Below are 16145 nucleotides of genomic sequence, written 5' to 3'. Positions count from 1 at the left end.
GTTTGGATTTGAGATAAATTTTTCCAGATAAAGTGAAGGCTTCTCATGATGTCTACGTTTCATATTTTGGATTTTTTTCAACATACCTGTATAGCAATTATTTAAACACAAAATTATATAATGAGGTGCATCATTTGTATATTCATTATGTTAGTCATATGACGTGCATCATTTTTCATGTTTCTGACTGGTATTGTGTGCTTCAGGTCAAGGATCATCTTTGATTATATGTGTGGGAATATTGACTGGCTACACAGATACATTATACAAGATTGTATCTCAGCTCACAGGTAGATGCTTAAATAAGAAATTATTGAAGCCCTGCAGCTGCACTAAAAAGTCCCCAGATTATTGTGGGTTGGTTTGGCAAGGGCTCATTGGGCTTTTTTTTGGCTCAATGAGCCGTAAAAGACAGAATAGGCTCATGAGCCACAACAGACAAAACATCCCATCCAACCCCATAATCATTACACTCTTCTCTCACAAAAAAATCCAAAAATCCAAAAGCCCTTCCCAAACTAAGCTTTTGAGCCCAGGCTCATATAGTCAAAAAAGCCAAAAAGCCAAAAAGCCAACCCACTTCCCAAACGGAGGCTGTATTTTTACGTACTTAACTTTTAGGCCTAAGATTATTATTTTGTTGAAGAAATAGTGGTCTTGTGATTTGTATCTTGAATATGTGAAATGAAGCTGAGCTGACTACATTCTGTTGGAAATGGTTATAAATTCTGGGTAAAAACCAGAATTTTTTCTTAAGTTCGGTCTATTTTTTAGGTAGGCCCCGAGTGTTGATTTACTCGGGTCAAAGTGGTAACGCGTTCTATGCCGCGTTGTGATTCACGTGGTATATTTGGTTGCTTAAAACCATTACCGAGTCAATGGGAAATTGAAGCCAAAGTGTGCTCCATGGAAATGGAGTTTTGGTGGAAATTCCTTAAGGTGGTAAATTGGCTTGTCCCACATTGATTTGGTGGGAAGTTTTGAAAGGGTTTATAAGGCTTAGGGTGAGATACTTGGGGTGTGCCCCAAGGGGTACCCAAGTGTTTTAGAGGGAGAGGTTATGAGCAAAATGAGCTAGACCCATTGGACCCAAAAATCACCACACACGCGCGCGCGCCGCAGCCGCCATCCGTTCGGCTGGGCTTGGGCGCGGGTGCGTGGTGTGTGGTTGGGCTTCTAATCTTTTTGGGCCAAAAACATTTGAATTTAATTTTATTTTTTATTAAAATAAAATCCAGAATTTATTGTTCATCCAAACAGGACCCTTCCCGTTTTCAAACAGAATTAAACTGTTTTGGATTTATTGCTCATCCAAACAGAGCCCTTCCCGTTTTCAAACAGAATTAAACTGTTTTGGATTTATTGCTCATCCAAACAGAGCCCTTCCCGTTTCTATCTGTTTGAATAAACAAATTCAAATCTGTTTAAATTTGAATCTAACAGGTTTCATACCTGTTCAATTCAAAACCAAAAGCCACCTTTACATCTATAAATAGACTAGCCTCCCGTTTGGATTTCATTCCAATTTTCGTACTCCATCCTCTGCTTTAAATATTCTTCATCTTGCTGCATTTTATTTGTGAAAGAAAGAGTGTAAACACTTAGTGTGTTCGTAAGGCAAACAATTTGTAGTGCTGCTATTGTTCGTGGTAAGATCATTTCATCCTGGGAGATAGACATCCAAATTCTGAAAGCACCGTGGAGAGGACGAATCTGTCTTAAGGACACAGTGTTAAACACTGGACTTGATCAGAAAAGTTATACAAATAAATTAACTAAGTAAGTTGTTTAATTTTATTCTGCTTTTTATTTGTTTATTTAATCAGATTTTATTTTTGTTTTTTGTAACAAAATAAAATCTGTGGTTTTATTTATTTATTTTTATTTCGAGTGTGATTTTTGTAATCAAACAAATTCTCTCCTTTTCTTTATTTCTTTAAATTCTTATTGTTGTTGTGTACACAATAGAATTAAATCTTTTAAATACAGTGAAGATTGTCCAACAATCTTAAGACAGATTCCTTTTTGGGTATCTTCATTGTATTTAATTTTCTGTGTTTTCAAATTAATATTCTGGTTGGAAAAACAAATAGTGATTTATGCTATTTGACAGATAGTAGTAATATACTGTCTCTTTTCTTTGACAACAACTAGTAGTACGATACTGGTGTCATTAACAATTCAGAATATTATTTGGTATTACAGAAAATTCTTGTGATATTTTATTTTTCTAGTTTTAGTAACAAGGAAAATAAAATTATTTTGTTGTTATAATTTATTTTCTGGTTTTAGTAACTAGAAAATTAATTAGTGTTTTAATTTTTTCTGATTTTTGTAATCAGAGATTATGGCTACTACAACTGAAACTGCATCTGGCAGTGGTACTCCTATTGTTACACCTACATCGGTCCCTATTCAGAACCATGTTCATGTACCAATCAATCATGGAGAAAAATCGAAAAAATTTAACGGTACCGAGTTTAAGAGATGGCAGCAGAAGATGCTGCTCTATCTTACAACTCTTAATTTGGCCCGGTTTCTCCATGAAGAGGCTCCAGCACTTAAAGAGGGTGAAAGTGATCGGCAAGTTGTTGCCGCTGTAGATGCTTGGAAACATTCAGATTTCCTGTGCAGAAACTACATCCTAAATGGCCTTGACAATATGCTGTATAATGTATACAGTCCTCTAAAAACAGCAAAAGAATTGTGGGATTCTTTGGAGAAGAAATACAAGACAGAAGATGCCGGCACGAAGAAATTTGTCGTCGGTAAATTTCTGGACTTTGTTATGGTAGACTCCCAAACGGTAATATCTCAAGTTCAAAGTTTTCAAATAATTTTGCATGATATTCATTCAGAAGGTATGTCTCTTAGCGAGTCATTCCAAGTCGCTGCTTTAGTGGAAAAGTTACCACCGGCTTGGAAAGATTTCAAAAATTATTTAAAACATAAACACAAAGAGATGACTATGGATGAATTGATTGTAAGATTAAGAATTGAAGAAGATAACCGAAAGGCTGAAAAGAGGAATGGGAAAAATCCCATTGAGTCCAAGGCTAATGTGGTAGAACAAGTTCATAAACCACATAACAAAAAGAGAAAGTTTACTGGAGATGGTCCTAAACAAGGCGATAGTAGCAAGAAGTTCAAAGGAAAATGCTATAACTATGGCAAAACTAGACATCGAGCTTCTGACTGCCGCCGCCCTAAGAAGGATCATGGAAGTACAAGTAAGAAGACCACCAATCAAGCCAATGTAACAGAATTGGATTACATCTCTGACGGAGTGAATGACATCAACCTCTCTGCTGTGGTGTCTGAGGCTAACTTGGTTGGAAATCCCAAAGAGTGGTGGGTTGACACTGGAGCAACTCGACACATATGTGCGGACAAGAAGATGTTCACTACCTACAATGAGGCTGCAAATGGTGAACAACTTTTCATGGGAAATTCTTCTACTTCTACTGTGGCTGGACAAGGGAAAGTGATCTTGAAGATGACATAAGGGAAAGAACTGACCCTCAACAACGTACTGCATGTACCTGACATCCGGAAGAATTTAGTTTCTGGGTCTTTGTTAAGTAAAAATGATTTTAGGCTTGTATTTGAGTCTGATAAATTTGTATTAACAAAGAGTGGTATGTATGTTGGTAAGGGATACATGAGTGATGGTCTCTTTAAGTTGAATGTAATGACAGTTGTACCAAAAGTTGCTATGAATAAGAATAACACATCTTTTGTTTATATTCTTGAGTCAAATTTATGGCATGGTAGATTAGGACATGTGAATTTTGATGCTTTGCGTAGATTAATTGGTTTAGATCATATACCAAAGTTTGAAATTAATTCTAATCATAAATGTGAAATTTGTGTAGAAGCGAAACTAACTAAGGTTCCATTTAAATCGGTTGAAAGAAAAACCGAACCTCTAGAATTAATTCATACTGATGTATGTGATTTAAAATTTATTCAAACTAGAGGTGGCAAAAAGTATTTCATAACATTTATCGATGATTACACAAGATATTGTTATGTTTATTTACTTAGAAGTAAAGATGAAGCCTTAGAAATGTTTAAACTCTACAAAACAGAAGTTGAAAATCAACTTGGTAAAACCATTAAAATGGTTAGAAGTGATAGGGGTGGTGAATATGATGCACCATTAAATGAATTTTGTGCACAACATGGCATTATTCACCAAACTACAGCCCCTTATTCTCCACAGCAAAATGGAATTGCTGAAAGGAAGAATAGAACCCTAAAAGAAATAATGAATGCCATGTTACTAAGTTCAGGCTTACCACAGAACTTGTGGGGGGAAGCAATATTGTCTGCTAATTATGTTCTTAATAGAATACCCCACAAGAAAACCAACAGCACTCCTTATGAATTGTGGAAAGGTCGATCGCCTTCCTACAAATACTTAAAAGTGTGGGGGTGTTTGGCAAAAGTTGAAGTTCCTGTTCCTAAAAAGACTAAGATTGGACCAAAAACAGTAGACTGTGTATTTATTGGTTATGCTCAAAATAGTAGTGCTTATCGGTTTCTGACTTATAAATCAGAAATACCTGATATAAATGTGAACACTATTATAGAGTCAAGGAATGCTGTGTTTTTTGAACATGTCTTTCCTTACAAGAAAGGACAGGAATTAAGTTCACAGAAAAGAACTTATGATTGTACACAAAGTCAAGAGACTAATCACAATCAAACACAAGAGACTAGTAATAGTCTCGACCAACAGGATTTAACTAATGATGAACCAAGACGAAGTAAAAAAGCGAGAACATCAAAATCCTTTGGTCCAGATTTTCTTACATACTTGTTAGAAAATGAACCTCAAAGCTTTAAGGCAGCAATGACAGGTCCTGAAGCACCTTTGTGGAAAGAGGCTGTTAATAATGAAATTGAATCCATTATGTAGAATCATACTTGGGAATTGGTGGATCTTCCACCAGGTTCTAAAGCTCTTGGATATAAATGGATATTCAAGAGAAAAATGAAAGCAGATGGTTCAATTAACAAGTATAAAGCAAGACTTGTAGTTAAAGGTTACAGACAAAAGGAAGGTCTGGATTATTTTGACACATATTCCCCTGTGACAAGAATAACATACATTCACATGCTTATTGCTATAGCAGCGTTGTTTAATTTAGAAATACATCAAATGGATGTTAAAACAGCTTTCTTAAACGGTGATCTAAATGAAGAGATCTATATGGAACAACCCGAAGGGTTTGTAGTATCAGGGCAAGAAAAGAAAGTTTGTCGACTTGTAAAATCCCTTTATGGATTAAAACAAGCACCTAAGCAATGGCATGAAAAATTTGATCATACAATGCTTACTAATGGGTTTAAGATAAACGAATGTGACAAATGCGTCTATGTTAAAAACACTACCCAAGGATATGTCATAGTTTGTCTTTATGTGGATGACATGCTTATCATTGGAAGCAGTCAAAACATAATCAAATCAACTAAACAAATGCTTAACAAAAGATTTGATTTGAAAGATATGGGGGTCGCAGATGTTATATTAGGAATGAAAATTACTAAAACATCTGATGGATATGCATTATCTCAATCTCATTATATTGAGAAAATTCTTGATAAATTTATCAAGGATGATTTGAATTTAGCTAGAACACCTGTAGACATCAGTCTTTATTTATCGAAAAATAAAGGTGATGCAGTGTCTCAGTTAAAATACTCCCAAATCATTGGAAGCCTAATGTACCTAATGAATTGTACTCGTCCTGATATAGCTTATGCTATCAGTAAATTGAGTAGGCACACTAGTAACCCGGAGAAGACCATTGGAAAGCGATCATTTGGGTTCTTAGATATCTAAGATTCACCCGTGATCTTGGTTTGAACTTTACTCGATATCCAGCAGTACTTGAAGGTTATTGTGATGCAAATTGGATATCGGATACTAAAGATTCAAAATCCACAAGTGGATATGTCTTTACTTTAGGAGGCGCTGCTGTTTCTTGGAAATCCACCAAACAAACATGCATCGCACGATCCACAATGGAATCCGAGTTCATTGCTTTGGACAAAGAAGGAGAAGAAGCAGAATGGCTTCGTCACTTCTTAGAAGACATTCCAATGTGGCCAAAACCTATACCAGCTATTTGCATTCATTGTGATAGTCAATCTGCAATAGGCAGGGCACAGAATCACATGTATAATGGTAAGTCACGACATATTCGTCGTCGACATAATACCGTAAGGCAATTATTGTCAAACGGAATAATTTCAATAGATTATATAAAATCTAAAGAGAATATTGCGGATCCGTTAACAAAAGGTTTGACAAAAGAGCTAGTGTAAAGTTCATCGAAGGGGATAGGATTAAAGCCTATTACATAAGAGTCGTCATAATGGTAACCCTACTTATATGACTGGAGATCCCAAGAACTAAGTTCAAAGGGACAACTAAGTTATGTATGGCTCACCAGAAATCACCAAGGGATTAAAAATTCCCTACCCATTCCTATGGTGAGAGTGATATCTACAACATATGTTGTATGTAGGGGTATAAGGATAAGCTTTGCTTTTAGTGATTACTTATGTCTTGGTTAAGGCATAAAATCAAGATGAGTATAAGGAGATACTCACAATAAGAATCACCTATATGAGTGTTGAACTGGGGCCGGTTCTATGAGAATGAAGAGGCTAAATTTTCTAGACACACTTATGAAAACCAGGCGCGTTCAAGGCCAAAATGAACACAACAGTGAAAACCACGATGTGTTAGAAGATATTTTGTGTGAGATCTATTGTCTTGGCTTACACAAACGGCTGAACAATTCAAGGCATCGCATCCATTGGTTAGCCAGTAAGTCCGATAGGTTATCACTAGGGAAGGGTCAAGGCCAAAAACTACCTATCCTGATGCAAGATATTTTTGACTTATACTCTTTCGATAAATCTGCATATTGTTGCATTTCCGTTGTCATCAAATTCCATTCATGTGGGGGATTGTTGGAAATGGTTATAAATTCTGGGTAAAAACCAGAATTTTTTCTTAAGTTCGGTCTATTTTTTAGGTGGGCCCCGAGTGTCGATTTACTCGGGTCAAAGTGGTAACGCGTTCTATGCCACGTTGTGATTCACGTGGTATATTTGGTTGCTTAAAACCATTACTGAGTCAATGGAAAATTGAAGCCAAAGTGTGCTCCATGGAAATGGAGTTTTGGTGGAAATTCCTTAAGGTGGTAAATTGGCTTGTCCCACATTGATTTGGTGGGAAGTTTTGAAAGGGTTTATAAGGCTTAGGGTAAGATACTTGGGGTGTGCCCCAAGGGGTACCCAAGTGTTTTAGAGGGAGAGGTTATGGGCAAAATGGGCTAGACCCATTGGACCCAAAAATCACCACACACGCGCGCGAGCGCCGCCGCCGCCGCCCGTCTGGTCAGGCGGGCTGGGCTGGGCTTGGGCGTGTGGTGCGTGGTTGGGTTGGGCTTCTAATCTTTTTGGGCCAAAAACATTTGAATTTAATTTTATTTTTTATTAAAATAAAATCCAGAATTCAAATTAAACTGGTTTGGATTTATTGTTCATCCAAACAGGGTCCTTCCCGTTTTCAAACAGAATTATTGCTCATCCAAACAGAGCCCTTCCCGTTTTCAAATAGAATTAAACTGTTTTGGATTTATTGCTCATCCAAACAGAGCCCTTCCCGTTTATATCTGTTTGAATAAACAGATTCAAATCTGTTTAAATTTGAATCTAACAGGTTTCATACCTGTTCAATTCAAAACCAAAAGCCACCTTTACATCTATAAATAGACTAGCCTCCCGTTTGGATTTCATTCCAATTTTCATACTCCATCCTCTACTTTAAATATTCTTCATCTTGCTGCATTTTATTTGTGAAAGAAAGAGTGTAAACACTTAGTGTGTTCGTAAGGCAAACAATTTGTAGTGCTACTATTGTTTGTGGTAAGATCATTTCATCCTGGGAGATAGACGTCCAAATTCTGAAAGCACCGTGGAGAGGACGAATTTGTCTTAAGGACACAGTGTTAAACACTGGACTTGATCAGAAAAGTTATACAAATAAATTAACCAAGTAAGTTGTTTAATTTTATTCAGATTTTATTTTTGCTTTTTGTAACAAAATAAAATCTGTGGTTTTATTTATTTATTTTTATTTCGAGTTTGATTTTTGTAATCAAACAAATTCTCTCCTTTTCTTTATTTCTTTAAATTCTTATTGTTGTTGTGTACACAATAGAATTAAATCTTTTAAATACAGTGAAGATTGTCCAACACATTCAAGAATTGAAGTTGTTAGATATCACTTTCGATTTCTTTTTATTTATTTATTTTTTAAAAATGAGCCTTTTGTTTCTTTTCGTGTATGAATTATATAGTTTTTATTTGTTTTGCTTATTAATTGTATCATTTTTATTTAGGCCTACTAAGGACCATGGAAGAGTATGTCAATGCAAAGGGGTCATTCTCAAAACCCACAAGGGATACTAGAAAATCACCTAATCAATTCCAGTTCTCTAGTACGCCGTAATTAGTTGTTGAATCTTTCTCTCTGTAATTTTTTTTTTCTCTCTTCATTAAATATCATGTTGACAATGTATATTACATCAACTAGAGGTAAAGAAGATGCAGAAGAGTGCACGAGGTCAACTTCAGAAGATTGTAAAGGAGCAAGAAAAGATAACAACTGAGTTAGAAGGCCAGAGCAAATCACTGCAGGAACTTGAGAAAGAATTGAAGAAAAAGGAGATCCAAAATGAAAAGAAGAGACTCAAGCTCCAATTTGAGAATATTATGGTACTGTAATTGTACTAGTCTTTCTCGAAGATTGAATGGGTTTTGATTCTAGCCTGGCTTTTCTTTTAGTTAGATCAGTTTAGTGCTTTAGTTGCTGTAGAAAGGCTTTTGAATATTTCACTACTGGAAGGGGCCTGTATCTGTTTGATTATATGCTTCAGAGAAGTCCTTTACTGGTAGAAGTCAAGATCAGTTTGATGTTGTGTTAGGTTGTAGATGTCGTTGAAGGGGTATGCCCTTTCTTTTGTTCTCATTCTCTTTAATGCCCTTAGATGTTCTGAGCTGCACGTGCTACATTTTGTATCTTCTCTTCAATGAATTATTTAAAATTTAAGTGAGTGCTATTTTTCAGTTTTATTATAGGTATTTTTTTGGTTTAATAACCTGAAATTAGCACAATTTTAAAAAAGAAAAAAAGGGGAAAAAAAAGGGGCTATCACGGCGTTTCTAAATCGTCGCTACGTTTCTAAAGCGCCGTAGAGTTATAGCGACGGCCGCATCTTCGACGTTTGGTGCTAAACGTCACACAAAAGATTTAACGGCGTTTTTAGGACCTATCGCGGCGTTTTTTAAATGCCTCTAAAACCTGAATTTCCAGCAGTGCTATCAATATAATAGAGAAAATTTAGAAGTCATTGGTTATTTAGATGCTAATTTTTCTAGAGACATTGATGATTGAAAATCCACATCAAGTTATATATTCCTCCTAGGTGGAGGTTCAATTTCATGGTGTAGTAGAAAACAATCATGTGTGACTAAAAGTACAATGGAAGCTGAATGCATAGCATTTAGTAATGCAATTTCTAAAGTTGTTTGGATTAAGAGATTGCTTGATGATTTGAAAATAAAAGAAATATCCAAGAAGTCCATAGCCATAATGTGTGTGACAACCAAGCTGCTATAAATAGCATAAAATATGGTGAGACTGCTCAAGGGGAAAACACATAGATCACCAATATCATTATGTTGTTGATATGTTTCAAAGAAATGAGATTGTTATACAATATATTTCTTCTAAAGAAATGGTTGCAAATCCCCTAACAAAAGCTATTGCAACAAATGATTTTAGAAGACATGTGAATTCAATGGGGACTAAAAATGGTTGAGAATATCTCGGTCTATTGGCCAAGTGGGAGATGTTGGCTTGAGTGGCCAAATAGCCCTCAATATTTTCATATATAATGTTTTAATTTATTTTTATATTTGACTAACATTTTATTATTTAGTTTTTTATTTTATTTACAAAAAAAGATAATGGGTGTGATTGACCAAGTTGACTAAGTAGTTTGATTTGGTCAAACCACTATAAAGTGCTTTCCTACTTAGTATGAGATATTTATGTAGATGAGGGCAATGTGATTATTATCTCCTAATAAAAATGAGTTGTTATAATATGGATAAATGGTTGAAGATTTGGGTAAGTGAAACAAAGCCCACAATCTGATTTATAGGGAATCTATTTTCTAACGTATATACAGATATGGGTGTGTGAAACAACCCCCACAATTTGATTTTTAGGAAGACAATTTCTAACATATACTTTTGTGTACTTATATATGTGTGATTCCCAACCATGAAAAAATACACTGTAACCCAAGCACAATATTTACAATATCTTTTCATTATCTATTGCTTTTGCAAACCTTTTATTTTTCATATATCAATTCAATTTTGTTGTTGCTGCTGGACATCACAGTGCCATTATAGTTCAAGTTTTTTTGACGCAACGTTAATTGTTTGCTATCAGTTAGCCACCATGACTTTTCTAAGAGTTTAGTCCTAAGGAAGAGGTCATGGGGGGTGGCAAGCAATTGGTGTTCTGTAAGGGTGGGCATACTAACTCTTATAGGTGCTAATTTAACAACTAACAATTAACTTTCACCAATCAAGAAAAAAAAGAATCATGCTTTCATCTCTAATACTAGCTTTTCTTCCATTCATATTGAAAATGGAACTATACGATTAAAATATGTTTTTTTTTTGCCCAAAAAACCAAAACCTTTTTTTTTTTTTTTTGTAAACAAAAAACTAAACCCACGCGAACACCTTGTCTCTCTAGATTTTTTTTGTCTCTCTGAATTTCATGCTAAAGATGTTCGCCATGTCCTCTTGAGATGATACTAATTCTAACATCCAAATCAATATTGTTTAATTTTTATTTTTATTTTATTTTTTTAAAAAAAAAAAGGAAAAAGCATTGGATCTGATAGAAATAGAGGAGAGCTCATATCATATCTTTTTTCAGGCCCTTCATAGCCACTAGAAGGTGTAAATTATCTCTAATAAGTTATTAGGTTCTGTCTGATTGAGAGATTTAAGAAGAAATTTAGAAAAAAAAAAGAGAAATAAAAAGAAAATAAATAAATAAAATATGAATAAAATATATTTATATTTCATCTAATTTCATATATATTTTCTTTTTTTCTAAATTTTTTAATCAAACACAAACTTAATATTGCTAGACCCCCACCATCTGAATTTTTTAAGCAAACACAAACTTCACATATATTTATATTTTATCTAATTTCACACACACACACATACATATATATATATATATATATATATGGTCCTGAGGTCTCCGATGAAAATGCTCCACACAATCTAGTACTTCATTATTCGTTTCAAAGTAGACAAATAATTTGGATGTGATTTTGACTAAAATGTAAATTGCACTGTGTACCAACGAGCATCAATATTAGTATCGTTGAAATTGTTTCTTAATTAAATTAACAATATAAATTTTAAAAAATCACCTCTATCAGTTTCGTTTGCAGTTCGTCAAAATTTGTGTTTGTTACAACATCTCGCTACAATAAGTGAGATATTGTTCATCGCTACTTGTGTGTTGCCAGATGTCTGTCCGATCAACCGGTCAATAGCTTTTTTTATTTTTATTTTTTTCATTTCTTCCAGTTTTACCTTTACAAATGAAAATAATAATTGTTTGGCTGCAGCTCATCAATTTAATTAAAAAAATAATAATAACAAATATTTTAATAAGATTGAATTACAATATAGAGTTTGATGCAGCGAGTGATTAGCTAAAATAGAAAAATGACTTTTTTAGTTATAATTTGACTAAAAATTTAAAAAGATTGGTGTGGATGCTCTAAGAGATGTAATAAAAATTGCCAAAATTAATATATATATATATATATATATATAGAAAATTCTAATAGTATACAATAATGTGAGTAAATTACAAATACATTTCTTGAGATTTGCTTAAAATACGAATTGCCCCTTGTGGTTTGAAAAATTACAAATACCACTCTGTCAAAAATTTTATTTAACAAAATTAATTAAAAAAGTGAAATTTCTAATTGTTCACCAATACAATAATAAAATTATTTGAATTATTAATTAAAATAAAATTTTAACATTATTAAAAACTGTTAATTAACTTAATAATTTATTAATAAAATGACCTATTTGTTGTGAAATTAAAAACCGTAAGGGACATAATATAATTTCTAGAATCACAGAAAATAATTTATAATTTAAGTAAATCTCAGAGGGTGTGTTTGTAATTTACCCCAATAATATTGTACAAAATATTTCGTATTTTTACTTCTGAGCAGATCTATATACATAACATTCAAATAATTATTCATATCTCATCCAAACCAAAAAAATATTTCACTGATTATCTTTTGCAATTGAGGTACAAATGTGAGCATCACAGAATTCCAATTTTTAAGTAGATGAAAGAAATACGTGGTGTGGGATGCATTTGACGACCATGTACACAGGGTGGCCATCAGCCTGTTGGGGGGTTTCAATCAATGGTGGATGGTGGGGGGGGGTTTCCAATTTTTAAGTAGATGAAAGAAATACGTGGTGTGGGATGCATTTGACGACCATGTACACAGGGTGGCCATCAGCCTCTTGGGGGGTTTCAATCAATGTTGGATGGTGGGGGGGGTTTAATCAATGGTCGGGGCAAGATGAGGCAATCGATGAAAGGGATCAGAAGAGGTATTTGCAAAACAGAAGATGAATTTTCCCTCCTATGATACCTTTATGCTGTGTTTGGTTGAGAGATTTGAGAAGAGATTTGGAAAGAGAAATGAAAAAGGTAAGTGAAATGTGAATAAAATATGACTATATTTCACTTAGTTTCACACACTTTTTCCCTTGCCTTTTTCAATCTCTTCTCAAACCCTCCAACCAAACACAACATTATAGAGCTTCCCTGGTTGTTATATATGCAAATAAAATTATGAAAATTTAATTTTTCATTTTCTGTTTGTGCGGACCATAAAGGGCAGGCTGTAAAAGTTTGTGGTAGAGTGGTTTTTCGGTCAGTGGCGGTGGGAAAATAGGCGGTCGGTGATGGTGGTTGGAAGAAAAAAGAGGCTGGCGCTGGAGGTCTGCTTTGTAAGTTGTGTTTATTTTCTCTGCACGTGCTTCATTTTTTTGATTGCTTCTGTGATTGTATAAGGCTGGAGGTCTGCTTTGTAAGGTGTGTTTAGGGTTTTGAATGGTGCCTTATTTGTAATATATTTCAATTGTATTGTCATTTCTGTATCTGGTACATCATTGAAAGTAAAGTGGGACAGACGATGACCCTTTGTTTTATTATCTACTTATTTTTCGCCAGATATTTTTGAAGGGTAAAAAGGTAAATTTATATTATCTGTTAACAGTGTTAATAATTTTTATAATTCATATATATATATATATATATATATATATAAGATAACCTCAAAAGCCACCAATATCATTAAAGAGGAAAGAATTTTTTCCTTTCAAACTCTTGGTGAATCAAAATCAAAAGTTAACATATTTAGACAATGTACCGCATAATTGATTTCTCTATAAACATGCGAGATCAATAATAAATGAAATTATAAACGAAGTGTCTAAGTAACGCCCACCTAATAACCATAACAAGATAAATTATCCGCTTTTCCCTGAATTGCATATTCAACATTTATAGAATCTCTTTTAAGTTGAATATCACCCAAACCCAAATCACACCCAAATTGAAGCACTTTGACCACACCCAAGGCTTCCATACAGTCAACATTCTCCAGATAAGGAATTTGACCATAGAAGCAATAACCGTCCCATTATAGCCATGAACAATAAACCCAATACTAGCAACCACCTGGGCCTTCTGTACCGATCCCTCAAAATTCAATTTAAAGACACCCTCTCTTGGCACAAGCCATCATCGAAGCCGCACTCGATGCACTGGAATTTGACTACAGTGTTCGGCTTGAGCATACTCTATCACATACTTCTCAGCAAAAGACAACCTCATCCACAGTCCTCCGCTTATTTTCAAAAATAACCGGGTTCCTATGATTCCATAAGCACCAACAAATAGTAATAAATAAACTCATTAGCTCAATATCATACTTGGCCATAAGATTGCAAACCCACTCAAAAGCAATTGGTAATAGGCATAGAGTTGATAACCATAAAGATCGAGCTAGACATCCAAACTTGCATCGCAAACCAAAAATTGTGAAAACAATGGCCCACTGTTTCAACCTTATCTCCACACCACGTACATAAATCCATATTCACAATATGGCGTTTCCGCAAGTTTGCCCGAACTGGTAATAACCCAAGACACATTTTCCAGCCGAAGATCTTGATTTTATTCGGAATACGAAGCTGCCATAGAGTGCGCCAAAACTATTTTTTAACATGCCATCATCAGAGGATACACCGTGGCCATCTGAGTGGCTCATTTCCACACACAAATGATGCACCGATCGCCCAGAAAACTCTCCATTCCACGTAAAGTGCCAAACCAATTTATCCGAAGGTAATGTTGTGTTGTGAATCGGGGGCACACCAGGGAACTCAAACAAGCAATAACACACAAGTTTTAACGTGGTTCGGCAAGTCGCCTACGTCCACGGGCAGCGGATTCACTATATTGAACAAAATGGTAAGAATTACACACTCTCTGTAATTCTCTCTCTCTTTGCTCTCAACTCACACCTCTCAGCTCCAATTCTGATGATCTATATCCTCTCCCTCCCGTCTCTATTTATACACAAAGGAGTAGGTGGGAGAGCCTTCATTCTTGACTTTTGACATGGTTGGTGGCCTTCCATTGTTGACATGAGGATCACCCCTTTCACATGGGGTGACCTCCAGAATCTGTAGCCAATATTCAACAAATCTCCACCTTGGCGAGGATTCTCTTATCCAACATAGTGATCGATCAACACTACCATGCACCCGAAGGTGCTTAGTTCCGAGAGATGTTGACCAAGTCCAAACAATGTTGGAACTTGATCCCAGAAACTACCTTTGTGAGCATATCGGCCGGATTATCTGCAGTACCAATCTTTTGAAGCAGAATATCCCCTTCATTCACTATTTCTCGGATGAAATGGAAACAGACATCAATGTGCTTGGTGCGGGCATGATGAACCTGGTTTTTTGCCAAACAAATGGCACTCTGACTGTCACAAAACACCTCAACGTGCTTCTGAACAATTCCCAAGTCTTCAATCAACCCATGTAGCCAAATAGCTTCTTTAAAGGCTTCCGTTACTGCCATGTACTCTGCCTCTGTAGTAGACAAAGCCACCGTTGACTGAAGCGTTGACCTCCAACTTACCGGCCCTTTAGCAAGCGTAAATAAATACCCTGTTGTTGACCGGCGTTTGTCTAAGTCACCAGCATAATCTGAGTCCACATATCCTTCCAAATTCTGCCCGAGTCGGTTATCTCTCTCGAACTTCAATCCCAGATTGACCGTGCCATGTATGTACCTTAGGATCCATTTCACTGCCTGCCAGTGATTTTTTCCTGGATCATGCATATACCTGCTTACCATACTCACAGCATGCGAGATGTCAGGCCGTGTACAAACCATAGCATACATTAATGCACCAACTGCATTTGCATATGGAACCTGTGCCATATGCTTCCGTTCTTCTTCTGTGCGTGGAGACAATGAAGCACTAAGCCTGAAATGAGGGGCCAATGGTGTACTTACAGCTTTGGTTTTCCCATTGATGCCAAATCTGTCTAACACCTTTTTCAGATACTGGGTTTGTGTCAGACAAACCGTGCCCTTCTTCTTGTCTCTCTTGATCTCCATGCCAAGAACTTTCTTTGCTTCTCCCAAATCCTTCATTTCAAACTCCCTTGCTAACTGTGCCTTGAGTTTGTCAATCTTCACCTTGCTCGTAGATGCAATCAGCATATCATCTACATATAAGATCAAATAGATGAAGGAACCGTTGGGAAGCTTACGGAAATATACACAATGATCAAATTGACTTCTTGTGTATTCTGTCTCCATCATGAACCGATCAAATCGCTTGTACCACTGTCTCGGGGATTGCTTCAATTCGTACAACGAT

Source organism: Camellia sinensis, chromosome 6 (genome assembly GCF_055761805.1).
Source record: "Camellia sinensis isolate YWXY chromosome 6, ASM5576180v1, whole genome shotgun sequence".
Classification (NCBI taxonomy): domain Eukaryota; kingdom Viridiplantae; phylum Streptophyta; class Magnoliopsida; order Ericales; family Theaceae; genus Camellia; species Camellia sinensis.
Note: the sequence above shows the minus strand (reverse complement) of the source record.